Source organism: Medicago sativa, chromosome 7, assembly GCF_051527215.1.
Source record: "Medicago sativa cultivar Bolivia chromosome 7, Bolivia_mono, whole genome shotgun sequence".
Classification (NCBI taxonomy): domain Eukaryota; kingdom Viridiplantae; phylum Streptophyta; class Magnoliopsida; order Fabales; family Fabaceae; genus Medicago; species Medicago sativa.
The window spans coordinates 59,517,371-59,522,433 of NC_140755.1; positions in this window are offsets into that span (position 1 = coordinate 59,517,371).

The following is a 5,063-nucleotide window of genomic DNA, read 5'->3' on the forward strand; positions in this document are numbered from 1 at the left end:
AACAACAGAAATTCAACATGATGGCGCGACCTCGGTCTCATCGAGAACAATCATGATGTTTTTAGTAGTAAAGCTTTTGATTTTCTGGTTCAATTTTTCACGGGTTTAACTTCAAGTGAAGAAAATGGGAAATTTTTTGGAGGGGTTTAACTTCAAGTGATTATACTATTTATGGTATAGTGGTTTTTTTGAACTATGATTGTCACTGAAGACAATAGAAGCATATGTATCATTTTTAGTCAAGATGAACCTTGTTGGTGTTGAGTCAAAATATACATGTACAAGATGCATCAGTTAAAAACTTTAAGCTTTTATATGGCTTTTCCTTTTCTCTTATTCTCTTATCTTAGAGTGTTGTCAGATGTAGTTAGGTGTTTTGTTTGGAAGTTGTTTAAGAGTAGTCTATAAGTTGTAGAAAATTGTGTATAATGTTATTCTCTAGTTGTCATTATACAACGTGGTTTTTTCTTTAATTTTAGAGTTTTCAAATTATGTTCTTGTGTTGTGATTGTGTTTTTTTTTTTATGTGTGTCGATGTTTCCCTACAAATGGTATCACAATCTAATTCAGCTTCGTGGAGGAGCGTGGGAGTAGGATCGTGGCATTGGATCAAGTATAAGAGGTGGAAACTCACACTTGAGGAGGAGGTTGTTGGGTTTCAAACGTAGTGGTTAAGTCTTGCAAGATCTACGAATGAGTAAAATGTTGGACGTATAATAATAGTGGTGATCCTTATATCTAATGTCTTAAGAGTTTGGATGAAGATACAGTGTCTCCCTCTCTTATAGTCCCGGAGCATGAGTCTGTTGTTGCTCCCAATGCTCCCCCGACTTCCCAACGATCAAGATCGTATGCATTGCTTTTATACCTATAAAAATATGGCATTTTTTTTTATATCTCAAACGGGCAACTCCAAGAATTTAGTTTGTGTTTTTTTCCTAGGAGAGAGTCATTTTGATAACTCTCCATCAATATTATCAATTGACATTGAAATCATTAAGAAGGGATCACAGACACAACCCTACTTCTTTTACTATCATTATTATTACTTTAGTTCAGTAATTTAGTGATCAAAATTTCATCTCATAATATGAATAAATAGAAAGTTGAGAGTTCGAACATCAGACTCTACATATTGCAATGTCCACAACTAGACTATGCTCTCGGAAACAACTCTATTTCTATTATTATTTCTTACAATCTAGAAACTATTATTCTCCTAATATTTCCATCAATATGAAAGTGAATTCTATTTTTTTTCACTCTTTGATATATATGGTTTGTAAATATTGATACATTTTTGTGATTTTTCTTTCCATCATGGGGTTTCATATTACATTGAAGTGTTCATTCGGTTTTCTCATCAAATGAATGTTCATGTACAATTCACTTCAATCTATTCCTTGGAGCCAAAGAAACATATGGCTCAATTGTTTGCATATCACAGGGAATATGAACTACTTGGTTACTCATATCCTAAGGTTAGGAAATCATTGCGCAAATAGGAAGACAAACATTGGCCTAAGCTTGTAAACCCTTACTTGGTGGAATCAGGTTCATGAGGAGGTTAGAGAATATTTCTATTGGAACAACTTAGGTTTACCCTTGTTTCAGATTTATTACCAGCAAGGTTTTGGTTTATATCCCTTTTTCACTTTTGTATTTCCTTTTCTTAAATATATCTATTTAGGGAAGCTCTCTGCTCACCCTTTTTTTTTTTTAAAAAAAAAAAAAAGAATGTTCATGTACAATGGATGATAATTCAAATTAGTCTTTGCTAATTTGAAATGTTAAAATATAATCTGAGTTCAATTAAGCGCTTTAAATTTAAGGGTCTTGTTAACGAGTGCCCCCGGGGCACTCTTTAAGCATACTAAATTAAGTAATTATTATTAAAAAATGTCAAAGTTTTCAATTTTCAATGCATTGATTACACAAACTTTCATAAAAAGTTACTATTTAACGTCCTTAACCAGTGCCCCGGGGGCACTAGTTAACATTTCCCTAAATTTAAATACATGTATATATGCAGATAGCTTTAAAAAAATATGACACTAATGTTCATTTTAGAATAATCTCTAAGAAAATTTAAATTTTGTACATTGATGTTACAAGGCTAAACTCTTACCACTAAGTTATCACAATAATATATAGGTTATAACATAAGAAATTTCTAGGAAAAATTTGATGTCTTAACAGCGGTTCCTTTCTTTAGTAAGGTGCGGTCATATACTTTGACTTGGTTGGGTGTTATAGTTGTGTATTGTCGAACATCAACTTTTTACATGCGGTTTTACTTAACAAATTAGCCTGTCTTTGTAAAGCAATGTGCGGATTAACTTTTTACTAAATTTGCTTGACATGCATTTGATTGATTTAAAAAATACCACAACAATTTTGTTTTCGGTCAGCGCGGTAGTCACACAGGTGTAATTATTGACATAGTATACAATTTAACCTAGTCATAGATCAAAACAAAATTTCAAAAATTTTCATTTTATTGTTGTCATTGGAATATCTATCCTCTCCAATGTTTAGGTGTCGATCTTCATTGATTATGGTTTTGGTGTTCCTAGTTGACACTTTGTTTCATTGTGTTTGGCTTGTGTATTTATTGTGAAAAATTTGAATTGTGTCCTTAAAAAAAAATGAGTGTTATTTAAACAAACCTGATAATTTATAGGACAATAATAATTTACAAAGAAAAAGTAGATATTTGTACGAAAACCAAAGCAATAGAGAGATAAAATAAAAAATAATATATGAGTATGAAAGAGAAAGTTATCGCAAAATGGATGTTCAAATATCATTTTTCTAAAAAAAAACTGTAGATTTTTTTATATCATATCTTTTGGCTTAAAAAAAAAGTATGAATGGGATTTTGTCATTATTATATTTAGCCACAATATAAAAATATATCCGGTACTTGTTTGTAAGAATTAAATATTTAAATTAAACAAATAAAAAGAAGTAGTAAAAAATAAGAAGAATATGGGGGAATCCAATGAAGAGAAAAAAAAGGCGGGAGGACGTGAAAGGAAAGTTGAATATAGATTAGTGCGGCGCGAGGGAGGGGTATTACCGTAAACACACACTTCGTTGTCCGTGAAAAATAAAATAAAAAACTAGAAAAAGGAAAACTTGAGGGTTTCTGTTTTACGCGCGCAAGGTGTGATCATTGATCGGTGTCCTCAACAATCATCACAATTTACTAATTTTTTTTATTTTTATAATAAAATATTAATAATTATTATTTGATTTCAATTATATTATACTACAGTCTTTTATGTGAATTTTTTTTTTCTGCCCCTATCACAAAAAAAAATGATATATCTGCCCATAGTTGAAAATTATTGTTGTAAATGCCCTTGTTCTTCATTTGAAATGGCGAGCATCACATTTTTTCAATCATCATCTGCAAGCTTGCAGGCTTTCTCAACAACTCTGTGTGTTCCTAATTTCAGTTGGCGAGCATAAATATTTAAGGTATTTTCTTGTTCTTTCTTTGAAATGGTTAATTTTTTTTTCATGTTCCATATATGAAATGGCGAGCATGCCATTATTGGTTTTTTTTGAGTATTTTTTTTTTTTGCCCTTTCAAATGGCGAGCAAAGGCCATTTTTAAAAAAAAAATGCGAGTGCAAGGACATGTTTGAGCTTATGTGGAACTAGACAACAGATAATTCCTGTTGATTTGAATTTGAAAGACTTTGCAAAACGAGGGAATATGTGGTACATGTTTTTGCACCCAACAAGTCACGTTGCATATTACCAATAATGGGACCCACAAAACCAATACAGCAAAAGAGAAAGAACAAGAAAATGGCCTTTGCTCGCCATTTCAAAGGGCAAGCAAAAAAAAATACTCAAAAAAATCCAATAATGGCATGCTCACCATTTCATATATGGAACATGGAAAAAAAAATTAACATGCTCGTCATTTCAAAGAAAGAACAAGAAAATACCTTAAATATTCATGCTCGCCAACTGAAATTATGAACACACAGAGAAAGTCTGAGAAAGCCTGCAAGCTTGCAGAGGATGGTTGAAAAAATGTGATGCTCGCCATTTCAAATGAAGAACAAAGGCATTTACAACAATAATTTTCAACTAGAGGCAGATATATCATTTTTTTTTGTGATAGGGGCAGAAAAAAAAAATTCGTTCGGTTTGAATTTGCTTATTTAAACATTATCTATCAGCAAAAGGTTTGTGACAATGTTTTGTAGAACTTTTGAAAACAACTTCACAATTCTTGTAAGTTATTTTCAAATTATTTTTATAAATTCTCCAATAGAGCTTGTAAAAACAACTTATATCCTTTTGTAAAAAAAAAAACTTATAATATATATGAAAATTAGTTAAAGTTATTTATATTTTGCTATAAAATAGCTTATCCAAACTTCTATATAAGCGCTTATTATGTTAAGCACTTGTGCAATAAACTTTAAATAAGTTGTTTATCCAAACAAACCCTTAACTACTTTTTGAAAAGGATACTTATCATATGGATATTTACATGTTCGTTTGACATTTTTAAAAAATATTATATCAAACTCAATCACGATAAAATTAAGCTTAAGAGTTTTTGACAATTTTTTTTTAAAGAATGTTATTTTTTTTTAAGGATTAAAGAATGTTATTTAACATTTGTATTTATTTTATATTGTATTTTTAATTGCTACATATTTAACTTAAAATAGATTTTGTTATGTCAAAGTTATTCTTTAAAAGATTTGTTAAAAGTTATTCTTTAAGTTCAAAGTTAAACAATATTGTATTTTATATGATTGCATAACTATAACTATATTGTATTTTATATTGTTGCATTCACAAAGTTCAATTTGAACTTGATTTGTTAAAATAATATATATATATATATATATATATATATATATATATATATATATATATAGAGAGAGAGAGAGAGAGAGAGGATCCGTTGACACATGCAAATCTCATCCATTAAATTAAATCAATCGAATAGTTATGTTTATTCATTTAAGTTGCGCATGTGTTCCTCAACTATCTCACCACTCCTAGTCTTTTACTCATTCGATGCC